At 55.2% G+C, this 12,906-nt stretch overlaps 1 protein-coding gene across 2 annotated transcripts in view; it reads right to left on the bottom strand.

Annotated features, from left to right (window-relative positions):
• Nucleotides 1-9,861, bottom strand: part of CCDC57 (coiled-coil domain containing 57) — a 119,434-nt gene extending 109,573 nt beyond the window's left edge. Inside the window, exons 1-2 of one of the 2 annotated variants that reach the window (XM_069541881.1) lie at nt 9,554-9,861; nt 9,318-9,466 (exon numbers count right to left, since the gene is read on the bottom strand). The gene's annotated coding sequence lies outside the window, so the exon portion shown is untranslated. The remainder of the gene's footprint in view (nt 1-9,317; nt 9,467-9,553) is intronic. The other variant, XM_069541882.1, reaches the window with a different exon arrangement.
• Nucleotides 9,862-12,906: the final 3,045 nt, after the last annotated feature.

Here is a 12,906-nt window from a genome sequence, read left to right as displayed (position 1 = left end):
CGGGGCTCAGGATGGCAGGTTGGCCTTTCTGGCCAGCGCCCTTGATCTGGGCGCTGTTGCACCGTGTGCTTGGCTTATGAGAATTCATGTTTGTGTGCACTCATAACCTGTGTGCTTTGGTGTTTGTGTGTCCGAGTTACGGGTTAAAAAAAAAAAAAAAACCACCTCACAGAGGCAACGAGCAAACCAATATGTCACTGCCCCCATACTTAGAGATCCTCTTCCCCAGTATCTGAAGGTCTACTGGAGCCGAAGAGGACCAGTTGTCCGAACAAATGTTCAGCCTGCCTGGGCAATCGCACCGTGGAGCTCCAGGAAGTAATGGGCACAGAGGCAGTGGTGGCAGCAGAGAGGGGGACATAGTCTTTGGTCCAGCCTCTCCTCTCCATCTGTGTTTTCTCCACCCTGATGGCATTCTAGCTGCACAGGGCCAGTCCTCAAGCTGTTCCTACCAGACCTCTCAACACAGTTAATAGTAAGAAAGGTTCTGCTTTAAAAGGCAGCTCTTAGAGGGAGGTCCAGGGGTTATTAAACATCAGGCAGATCAATAATTCAAGCCTCCTTGAAAATGGAAGAAGTGATCCTATCAGTGCACAGAAACCATGTGAAAATAGCCCTGCCTTCCTGCCTGGGGAAGCCACAGAGGATCCGCATGACCTTTAACCTATATCCCATAGGCCCTGGGCAGCCTCACTGCCCCCAGCCCAGCTTCAAAGGGCAGTCCAGCTTCAAACCCCAGGCCCACTCCTCTTGTTACAGTTTTCTGGGACTCTGTTTGCTCTTCTCCATAAAGTAGAGATAATGCCTTCCATTCCCCGTGCATTTGAGGATCAGAAACAACATATGAACTACATGCGTGCTGGGTCAACCCCAGTGAAGGGGCTCTGGGGTGTGTGTGTGTAAACCAAAAGGGCCAAGAGGATACACACTTTTGAATAAAAATAAACCCTAACAACAAACAAGAGTTCTGTACCTCACCATCCACGTTCTGAAACCTGACCAACCCCACCATGACCTTCTCCCTCCAATTACCCCGACACTAACCCTAACCTGAGCCCTGACCTTGACCCTAACTCTGTGACTTCACCAACACGAATTCTACCCCCTAACCCTGACCCACCCAACCATAACCCTGTCCCTGCAATAAACCCCATCCTGACCCTAACCCTGGGTACTAACCCTAAGGGTGGCCCTCGATTCCTATGGTGGGGCCAGCTCCTACCACTTCAATCGCCCAATATCCCAGAACCTCTGATTCCCTCACCTGAGCCCCAAATAAGGCTTTTGGGGTGCTGGGCCAGAGAGGGACAGTACTCCCCTGCCCCTGCACATCACGCGCCCCCCCCCACCCCCACAGAATGATAGAGGCTGGTGGTGGGCCCTCACCACCCTGGGAAGGGCCTTGTCACTTCTGGTGGGCCCACAGCCCCACTAGGGCCTGCAACTTTGTCCACTTGGGCTCTGGAGCTCGGCCTCTTAACTGTGCCCCATGTCCAGGAGCTCAGTAGATGCTCGTGGAAGGGGAGAAGGGACACACTGATCACTCTCTACCCAGCTCCCTGCCCGATCTTCCCACAGGTCAGGCCAGACCCAACATTCTCCCAGTCTGTCTCCCCCGACCTGCCCACCATCCTGCCAGTCAGACCAGACCCCCTCTTCCACCCAGAGTGCCCTCTACCCACCCTGCAAGGCAGGTGACTCTTCAGCCAGCCTGCTGCATCCACACTGTAGCCAGTGCTGACGGACCGTGTGTCTGTCCTGGGGCCGCACAGTGACCACAAATGGGGCATGAGACAACAGTTTGGGAGGCCACAAACCCAAATCAAGGTGTCTGCAGGGCTTTGCTCCCTCCAAAGGCCCTGGATAGAATCCTGACCCACCCTTTCCAGCTTCAGGTATCTAGTGGCGCTATCCTTGCTGCCCCTCAGCCCACTGGCACATCACTCCACTCTCTTCCACCTTCATCACGTGGCCTTCCTCCCAGGTCTGTCTTCACAGGTTCTTTTTCCAAAGACACCAGCCCTGTTGGGCTAGAGCCACCCTGCTCCCATGTGACCTCATCTTAACTAATTACATCTATAAAGATCCTATTTCCAGTGACTTCCCTGATGGTCCAGTGGCTAAGACCACAACTCACGATGCAGGGAGCACAGGTTCAATACCTGATCAGGGAACTAGATCCCACATGCTGCAACTAAAGAGCTCTCATGCCACAATGAAATTGAAGATCCTGCGTGCAGCAACTAAAACCTGGAACAGCCAAATATATAAATATATTTTTAAAAGTCTCTGTTTCCAAGGAAGGTCACATGCTGAAGTACTGGGACCAGAACACATCTTTTTGGGGCCACCATTCAACCCACTACAGACTGCTTCCCCTGGGATGATAGCTATCCAGGGCCAGTTCCCCACAGGCCACCCTATACTCACAGATGTGGTAACAGAACGGTGGAGGTTTAGGTTAACTCCTTGCCCAGCACCTCCGTGACCAGCAAAGCCAGGATCAAACTGCCCCTGCACCCCAAGCATACAGTGGGAGCCTATGAGGGTATAATGCCTGTGGGATAATAAAAACATTGCAGGGCCACTGAAGGGCTGGCAAAGAGCTAGTGCTGGACCTTCCTGAGAAGCCAGTGGGCTCTGAGGGGCCCTGCTTCCCAGTATGTCATCTGGAATGGCACCCATATCTCATGGAGCCCTCATAGCCACGCTCAAGTGATTCTAGAACTCTCCACACTTTACAGATGAGGAAACTGAGGCCAGGGGTCCTCAGGAGTGGGCCAAGGCTGCCAGCCTGGGGAGGGGGTGGTCAGCCATTCTGCTCCCATTGGCGCCCCGCTCCTGCCACACACACCTAAGCTCAGAGCAGATGTCAACACTGGGTGGCAGGATAGCTCATTGTGGGGTGGCGTAAAGCAGGATGGCCACCCATCAAAGGGCTGGACTTGAGCTTTGGCCCCCAGATCCTGGAATGTTGCCTGTCCTGTTCCTGGGTGATCATTGAGTGACCCCTGTGTGGGCAGACTGGCCTGGCAGCTGGATGCCCTCCCAGGACAGTGCCCCCTAGTGGTGGCATAAAGAACAAAGCGCTGCCTGTCGAGGTCCCCGTTCTGACTGCCCGATGACTCCAGGTCCTTCCTGCAATTTTTGCCCACGGCACTTATGGTGCTGGGAGCTGACCTCACAGTGGGAACCCTACTGCAGGCCTCTCATGGGGTCCCCAAAATCACAGGGATCTGGGTGGGGCCAGCTTGGGCACATGGCCTTGAGCAAGTCTTTCCCCTCAGATTAGGAAGGTGCCTGTGCTGGGCTCCAATGAACTGCCCACTTGCTCACAGGCCCCAGGGCAGGAAAGGCCAGGCTTCTACCTGCTGCCTGGGCCTCTGAGTGCTCCAGTGGACTTCCAGAAGGGGCTGGGCCAATCCTTGTGGTCCCAAGGAAATAGGGACCAGTGGGGGCTTTGTGGGAGATGTCTTTCACCCCTCCCCCAAGTATGTGCCAGGCCATGGTCAGCCAGCTGGATGGTCCCTGCCCGCGTCCCCAAACAAGCGATGCCTTGTGAACTGGGCAGCAAACTGGGGCAGGGGAGGGCATCTTCATGGCCCACAACCAGGAAGGGCCTCTGGTGGCAAGCACAGCACTCCTGGAAGAGATGAGTGGAGAGGGGGCCCAAGGTAGCCATTTCCTAGAGGTCAAGGCCTGGAGGCAGAAGCCGGGCTCTGGATGTGGGCAGGACAGAGGAGGGTATTCCTTGTGAGACCGATGTCAAAGGGACAAGCTGCCCGATGAGTGGGAACCAAGACGGGGTGTGCCTCACCAGGTCAACTGACTCCCACAGCTGCCTTGCCTGGGGGGCTGGTGTCCACCTCACTTTGCTGTCCACTGCAGCTCGTAGGGTGGTTCTGGGCTGGGGGGTTCTGGGCTGAGGAATTCCAGTCACCAAACCCCCAGAGACCATAAGGTCCACACTCTGGGGTGAAAGTGAGGAGTCCAAAGGTGAGGGAGGCCAGGAGCTGGAGTGGCCAAGCAGAGTGGGGACAGGACCCACTCACATGCCTTCTTGGAAACCACCCGCGAGCTGGCGCTCAAGGGGCGAGGGACTGGCTGTGTCCTGCCCGCCCCTGAGCGCCCCCAGGCATTCCGCCTAGCTGTGCTGAGTCACCGGGAGGAGGAGGGCTGCGGTCGGCGCAGGAAGGTTGAGCAAGGCCTTTCCTCTCAGTGGCTGCACCAATGCTCAGCCTGGCACGAAGCCCGGTCCACTCTCTCAGCCCCTCAGTGGCTCCTGGCCTGGCTCCTTGCCAACACCTGGCCATGTCCTCCAGCCGTCCATGCCGGCTTGGTGAAAGCCAAGCGCAGGGTGGGCTGTGACATCCATCCCCCACCTCAGGAGGACTTTCCCAGGCCTCTAGGGGCCAGGCAGGGGCTGGGGCATGACCTCAGTCCCCTGGGGCTGAGATGCTCCAGGTTGAGATTAGGGGGTGAGTGGGGAGCTATAAATCTGGATACCACTTCGGAGAAGGCAGCCCAGGTGAGCCAAATTGGAGCCCTAGACAGCAAGACCAATGATCAAAAAACCCACACCCAGCTCACCCCTAATCAAGCAGGCAGATCCCCGGCAAGGGTAAGATTGAGAGAGTTGGCCAAAGTAAGGTCAGGGGCTGAGTGCATGGCCAGGACTAAGTTGTCTGGGCCACCAGGCAGCCCATCTGAGTGAGACCTGAATGGTGGCCGATGAAGAGAGATAGAGGCCTGGGCGGGGGCGGGGTGTGTGTGGCGGGGGGCGGTTGGGAGGCTCCCTCTGGCCGCTGCATGGGAAATGGGCTACGGGGGTGGAGAGGAGGCTGGACGGTGTGTGGAGGCGCCCTTCCCTGAATGTCCTCACTCACCTGCATTCATGAAGTGCCTGCTCTGTTCCGGGCACCGTTCCAGACACCAGAGCAGGCAAAGCTCTCCCAGGATTGGGGGGCCATGGCCCAGGTCTGAGGCGCTGCAGGACTTACCCGGGCTCAGGTATGGGAGTGGGGGAAAGAGAGACTCTAGGGGGAGGCCCACTGTGCAAGGGGCCCAGGGCACTGAGGGTCCTCAGGGAGCCTGGGAAGCAAGTGTGCCTTGGGGTCACGAACAGGAGGATTGTCTCGGGGGCCCTGAGAGGGGACAGAGCTACCCCAAGATGGCCAGAGAAAGAGGATGGGGTCTAAGAAAGCACCACTGCGCTTGGGGGTCAGGAACTGGACAAGGAGTGTGGAATATAAGCGTTTGCCAGGTGCCCCCTGGGCAAGGTGCCCCCTAGGCAAGATACCCAAGTGAGTGGGAGTCTGCGCTGTGTTGGGCTTAGCCAGCCTCCTCGGCTGCCCAGACCTGGGAAGGGGCCTCGTGCCCCACCTGGAGAGTGGGTGCAGTCGCAGGTTAGCCTGGCCACGTGAGCAGCCGCTGCCAGCACAGGTTGTGTGGTTGCCAGCTCTGTTCCAAGCCCCTGGCTGAGATGGCTGTGCCAGACCCACCAGCAGAGGGACTCCCTCCGCCAGCCCCCAGTGGTCTTCCAGCCCCCAGTCCTTCCCTGGCTGGCCACTCCACTGCTCTTAGCCACGCCTCATTCAGGCCCCAGGTCGGGGCAAACAGCAACAGGTGAGGCGGGCGGGGGCACAGGGAGGTGACGTCCCACAGCAGCAACCCCTGAACCTACAGGACCTGGAGGGAGGTCGGCGAGCAGCAGATAGAGGAGCTGTCCATCGGGTCCCTGGACTGAGTGGCCTCCAGGAGGAAAGGAGGGAGGAATGGGTAGTGGGGACCAAGGTTGGAAGGGCTGCCTGTGGGGCCTGGAGGGCACAGGTCTGGGAGGACCCAGGGAGAGGGCAGTGTGTGGATACAAGGAGCAAATAGGGAGATGGGGGGGGCGGGAGGTGGTCCAGCCAGTAGGGAGCTCAAAGTGACAGTTCCAACCCCTAGGACCTAGATTGGTTCCAAGAAGGGCCACAGGGAGCCCTGACCCCCTTCCTGCCCCCAGCCCACAGCCCAGGATGGGGCAGAGATGGCAGAGCCCCAGTGGCTACCTGTGGGACAGGTGGAATGAAGCAAGTGGGAGGAAAAGTGGGGGTGGTGGTGACTGGATCCAAAGGGGTGGGGAAGCAGGTAGGGGCAGGGAGAGAACAAACCCTGGGAGCCATGCCCTACCCAGACCAAAAGGCTAGCCATGCCTCCAGACCCAAAGGCTGAACTAAGAGGGGAAGGTTGTACCCCCACCTCCACTGGTTCCCTATCCCAGGGAGAGATGGGTCTCTCTGACGGCCTTGCCTGACCTGGTCTGTCTTCCCCAGGCTGGATCAGCCCTGCAGAGCCATTGGCCTTTGCTGTGGCCAAGGCTGCAGACAACCCACAGCCTTTATGCCACGTGGGCTACTCCTCCCGCAGCACCCAGGTGAGCCTGCCTCCTGCTCCATGCCCATCACTAAGGCCTCCAGCTTGAGACTGATGATCTACCCACCGAAGTGCAAGTGCTGGAAGGGACAAAGGACTGGGGCAAGGCTCTACTGCCCCAGGAGTAGGAAGGGGAGACCAGGACAGCCTCTAGACCCAAAGGGATGTCCTTGCTCAGCAACATCTACTCCAGTTTAAACACAAGAGCAGGCTTATTTTTTTTTAATCTATTATTGTAATTACAAAAGTAATAGATCAACAAGTGGTGCTGGGACAACTGGATCTTCGTGTACAAAATAATAAAGTCTAATCCCCATCTCACACCATATACAAAATCTACTCAGCACTCAATAGCCAACACCTAAGAGCTAAAGCCATAAAATTCTTGGGAGAAAACATAGGGGTACATCTTCATAGCAATGAATTATTAGCTATGACACCAAAAACACAACAACCCAAGAAACAAATATAAGACTTCTCTGTATCAAAAGACTATATAAGAGAGTGAAGAGACAACCCAGGAAATAGGAGAAGCATATATATGATAAGGCTCTAGAACGTGTAAAGAATTCTTACAACTCAACCAAAAGAGACAATCCACTTAAAAAAATGGTACAAGACTTGAATAGATATTTCTCCAAAGAAGATATACAAATGGCTAATAAACTCGTGAAAAGATGTTCACTGTCCTTAGTCATTGTTGTTGTTCAGTGGCCCAGTTGGGTCTGGTTCTGCAGCTTCATGGACTGCAGCACACCAGGCTTCCCTGTCCTTCACCATCTCCTGGAGTTTGCTCGAACTCATGTCCACTGAGTCAATGATGCCATCCAACCATCTCATCCTCTGTCACCCCTTTCCTATCCTGCCCTCAATCTTTCCCAGCATCAGGGTCTTTTCCAATAAATTGGCTTTTCAAATCAGGGGGCCAAAATATTGGACATTCAGTTTTGGCATCAGTCCTTCCAATGAATATTCAGGGTTGATTTCCTTTAGGATTGACTGTTTTGATCACCTTGCTGTCTAAAGGACTCTTAAGAGTCTTCTCCAGCCTCACAGTTCAAAAGCATCAATTCTTTGGCCCTCAACCTTCTTTATGGTCCAGCTCTCACATCTGTACATGACTACTGGAAAAACCATAGATTTGACTATACGAACCTTTGCCAGCAAAGTGATGTCTGCTTTGTAATACGTTGTCTAGGTTTGTCATAGCTTTTCTTCCAAGGAGCAACCATCTTTTAATTTCGTGGCTGCAGTCACCATCCATAGTGATTTTGGAGCCCCCCAAAATAAAATCTTTCACTGTTTCCATTTTCCCTCCCATCTATCTGCTGTGAAGTGATGGGACCTGATGCCATGATCTTAGTTTTTTTAATGTTGCGTTTGAAGCCAGCTTTTTCACCCTCCTCTTTCACTTTCATCAAGAGGCTCTTTAGTTCCTCTTGGTTTTCTGCCATTTGAGTCGTGTCATCTACATATCTGAGGTTATTGATATTTCCCCCTGCAATCTTGATTCTAGCTTGTGTTTCATCCAGCCTGGCATTTTGCATGATGTCATTAGTCATAGGGAAATGCAAATCAAAACAATATGACACCACTTCCATAAGATACCACTTCACACTTAGTAAGATGACTTTGAGTTTTTAAACATAAAAACTAACAAGAGTTGGTAAGGATGTAGAAAAATAAGAACTCTTATATATTGCTGGTGGGAATGTAGAATGGTATGGTTAGAAAACAATTTGGCAGCTCCTTAAAGAGTTAAACATAGAATTATCATATGATCCAGCAACTCCTCTCCTAGGTATATGCCCAAGAGAAACGAAAACATAGGTCCACACAGAAACTTTATAGGAAAGTTCATAGTGGCATTACTCACAACCTCCAAAAGCTGGAAATGACTCAAATGTCCATTGACAGATGAATGGGCAACCAAATGTAGGTTATTATTCACTCATAAACGGGAATGAAGTTATAAAGACAACAATGTGGATGGACCTTGAAAACACTGTGCCGAATGAAAGAGACCAGACACAAAGGCCACATACCGTGCGATGCTTTTTACGTGATGGATGTGAAATAGGCAAATTCACAGAGACACAATGCAGGTTAGCAGTTCCCAGAAGATGGAGGAGGAAGAAATAGGAAATGATGACTTAATGAGTATTGGATGGGTTTTTTATGGGGTTTTATAGGTTGATGACCCCTAGAGTAGGGAATGGCACCCCACTCCAGTATTCTTGCCTGGAAAATTCCATGGGCAGAGGAGCCTGGCAGGCCACAGTCTATGGGGTTGCAAAGAGTTGGACACGACTGAGCAACTAACACACACATGAGCCACAGAATTAAAAGACGCCTGCTGCTTGGAAGAAAAGCTATGACCAACTTAGACAATGTATTAAAAAGTAAAGACATTATTTTGCCGACAAAGATCTGTATAGTCAAAACTATGGTTTTTCCAGTAGTCATGTATGGATGTGAGAGTTGGGACTATAAAGAAAGCTGAGTGCCAAAGAATTGATGTCTTTGAACTGTGGGGCTGGAGAAGACTCTTAAGAGTGTCCTTGGACAGCGAGGAGATCAAACTAGTTGATCCTAAAGGAAATCAACCCTGAATATTCATTGGAAGGACTAATGTTAAAACTGAATGTCCAAATACTTTGGGCCCTGATTTGAAGAGCCAACTCACTGGAAAAGACCCTGATGCTGGGAAAGATTGAGGGCAGGAGAAGAGGGTAACAGAGGATGAGATGGTTGGATGGCGTCCTCGACTCAGTGGACATGAGTTTGAGCAAACTCCAGGAGATAGTGAAGGACAGGGAAGCCTGGCGTGCTGCAGTCCCTGGGGTCACAAAGAGTCAGATGCGACTCAGCAACGGAACAACGACAATAACAACATCTCTCACCTATGGGTATAGAGGGGACCTCAACACCAGGCTCCTTGTCTTCTCTTGTTGAGATCTACCCCGGAGCTGAGTCTCCACATATATATATATAGAGAGAGATGTGGGCAGAGGGAGGCAGGGCATTTTGACACCAGTGTTTTGACAGAGTCCTGCAGAAGGGAAGGCATGGCTAAGTACCAGACGCTTTGAGACAGCTCAGACCTGCCTCCCCCTGGCCAGGATCCTCCCGCACTCACCTGGGCCCTGAGCTCTGGCCCCAGTCCCACCTGGGGAGGAGCCACATTCCAGGTAACAGCGCCACAGCAGGCTCACTGCTCTCCCCTGGAAGAGGGCACAGAGAGCACACGCAGAGGTGCAGAGGCCTGGAGGAGAGCCTGGACGGAAGAGTCCCGGGAGCCTCTCAATCTGGCAGGGGCGGGGCGGGCGCTGCTCTGCCACATCCCCGGTCTCTACCTCTCACAGACATGCCATCCATACCCGGCCAGGCCAGTGGCCTTGTGCCCACTCCCCACGCCCTGCCTCTGCCTGCGCTGCTTCCTCTCTCCCACATCCGGGCTCAGGTCTGCACTTGAGTCCTTCCTCCCACAGGGCCAAGCCCGTTTCCTCATCTATGATGGGGGAAGGGGAGAGGAGAGTTCCTGAGAACATCACAGGGTACCACAGGGTGTGGCAGTGGCCTCAAGGCTGAGGCTACTGTCCTCAGAGCCCATGGCCTTAAGAATTCCCCTGTTTGCCCCCTGTGTGTGCCCCAACCTCGATGCCCTCACTGGCCACCCAAGGCAGAGCTCAGTTGAGACGGAGGTGGGAATCAGGGGTGCAGGGTGATGGGCAGCTTTGGGAAGAATGGAGGGAGATGCCAGGCTGGGACAGGCCTCGATCTGAAACCCAGCAGATAGATGTTGGTGCGTGAGGGGGGGGGCAGGCTTGTCCCCATGGGAGCCCTGGCCTGGACCCAACCAATCCCGCTGCACGACAAGGCAGGAGGGGGATGTCCCTGACAGGTGAACTGGGTGAGCTTTCAAGCCCTGCCAAGAGTGGTCACTTTACAGGCAGGACACTGAGGCCAGAGTGTGTCAGGGTTGACCTGGGCCACCTGCGCGGCTCCCTCTCTGCTGGGCCCCTTCACCCCACGAGAAGAGTCTTGGGCACCACCTGCCCAGTGGCCCTGCTGACCTTGGGTTCTGAATGCGCTGGAAGCAGCATCTACCCCATCTCAGTCCTGTCTCTTAATGGCATGGGCACTGTGGCCACCGAGGAGAGGGGCCATTGGCCTGCCCAAGCCTGCTACCCCTGCCTGGACCCAGCCCCCCACAATGCGCTGCTGTTCCTCACCTTTCAGGTGATACCCTCCCTTCCAGGCCGTTGAAGGGTCAGGAGGAGTAGGCAATGGGGCGGCCCCTCTTGGGACTGAGCTTGGCCCAAGGAACAGCAACCAGCCAGGTCTGCAGGAGGAAGTCAATGGCTATCAGGGAGATCACCCACCAGGACCCAAGGCAGAGCCCACCTGACCCCCAGTCACAACCCCCAACTCAAATTCCTGCTACAGACACCCCAATTTCCCCATAGAACCCCACATCAGACGTTCCCACCCCATTTGTTGTGGTTCAGTTGCTAAGTCATGTCCGACTCTTTGTGACCCCATGGACTGCAGCATGCCAGGCTCCCCTGTCCTTCACTATTTCCCAGAGTTTGCCCAAGTTCATGTCCATTGAGTTGGACATGAACTATCTAACGATCTCATCCTCTGTTGCCCTCTTCTCCTTTTGCCTTCTGTCTTTTCCAGCATCAGGGTCTTTTCCAGTAAGTTGGCTATTCCCACCCCCCCAGACACCTCCAAACCCTACCCATACCCTCACCCCCATGCCCAACACTGGGTGGGGAGGGCAGATGAATCAGGCTGGACTGGGCAGGGATCTGGCCTCTGTAGCCTGTTTCTATCTCTGCCCATAGCCTGGGCCAGCCAAGTGGTCAACAGGTTAGTTTTTCAGGGCTCTTGTTCTGAGAAAAAGCTGAGGGGCAAGCAAGGAGGAAGGGGAATGGCCTGCCTCAAGGAGGGGCCCGTGCACCACTGGCCTCGAGTCTTCTGGAAAGGTGGGCTCCCCACCCTGCATCGTGGAAGGTGTGGCCCAGGGGCGCTCTGAGTGAGGACCGGCTGTGACAGTCCTGTTTCCAGGTCCCTAAGGACGGTGCGGTACAGGAGCTAGACCCCACAACAGGGGGCCCTGGCTCAGCCATCAAGCCTGTCCCATGACTTGGCTTTCTTCAACTGACCCAGCCTACACTGGCCCCGATCCTGACCACAGGGTGGTGGCAGCCAGTGCTGGGTGGCACAGGCAGGCCTGGGGTAGGACGAATGGACTGGGTGGGGCCTGGAGTCGGGTGGGGAGCACCCAGGGCTCAAGGATGGGCCATCTGTATGGCCCCATCAGGCCCAGGAAGGCTTCCCCTTGCCTACAGTCAGGCTCTGTTGTAGGAGCAGGGGGCCTGTCCCACACCCTCCCTGGGGGTGCTGCTGCTAAGACCCTCAGAAGTCTCTCCAGGTTTCAAAGATAATTTTTGGAGATAGTGGCACAATGGAGCCTGGTTTCCACCCACTCAGACGCCGGGATGAGGATGGGCCTGGTAGACTTCTTCTCCCCTTGGGGACGGTGGAACACAGCCCACCCCTCAGGAGCTGCAGCAGCTGGGGAGGGGGTGCAGGCAGCCCTGGATGCTCCTCGGTGCATGTTCCAGGGCCTGATGGGACCTGCAGCTGTGATTTGGAACAACTAGAAGAATTAGAATCCAGGAGATGGGGCAGGTGGGGGCACTGGCAGGGGCGTGGCAGGGAGGGTGCAGGTTGGGTCATGAGGGAGAGTGTCCCCCACCTCACCGGGAGCTGCTGGACACCCCCAGGTCACCTACCTACTTCCCTTTCCACCCACTCCTTTCTCAGAAAGGGGCAGCCTGGTGTGGGGGCTAGCCCAGGGTGACTGTGGGGGGCCAGGCACTGGAGGAGGCCTGGGGCGGGCTGCCACTGGCCTTTTCTGCTCCTCCACTGCACTGCAGAATGGCACCCACTCCTTCCCTCCTGTGCTTAAGGCTCCTGGTCTGGGAAAGAAGACTGAAGCATGCAGGGGGAGGTCGGGGCTTGGAAGGCCGAGGGTCTCAGGTGGCGGAGGTTCCTGGCCCTCTGTTCCAGGGCCTTGGTCCAGGGGAGGGCCTGGGAGGAGTCTGCTCTGCCCTTCCACTGACTGGCAGCAGGTTGGTTTCCCACGCAGAGCCACACACAGCAGCCATCACTGCTACCCGGCTTTGGTCTTCCTTCACATTTCCAGTCAAGGCTAGGGGGACTTCCAACCTCTGGGCGAGACAATCCCCCTACTGCTAGGGGGTAGGGGGCGGGGGCTGGTAAGCAGGTGCCTGATCAGCCTGCCCCCTCTCTCCCCTCTGGTCTTCCATGTCTGAGGGGCCCTGGGTCTGAGAAACTGTTCTCTCCCTCCTTGGGGCTCCTGCAGGGACCCAGTGTCCCTGGATAACCATCCCCAGCCCTCCCAGATGGACCCTTGGGGTCTCTCTCCTTCTGCAGGAGCAAGGGTGGACCCCAGGA

This window comes from Ovis canadensis, chromosome 11 (assembly GCF_042477335.2).
Source record: "Ovis canadensis isolate MfBH-ARS-UI-01 breed Bighorn chromosome 11, ARS-UI_OviCan_v2, whole genome shotgun sequence".
NCBI classification, from domain to species: domain Eukaryota; kingdom Metazoa; phylum Chordata; class Mammalia; order Artiodactyla; family Bovidae; genus Ovis; species Ovis canadensis.
Note: the sequence above shows the minus strand (reverse complement) of the source record. Positions and strands in the feature narration are given on the sequence as shown.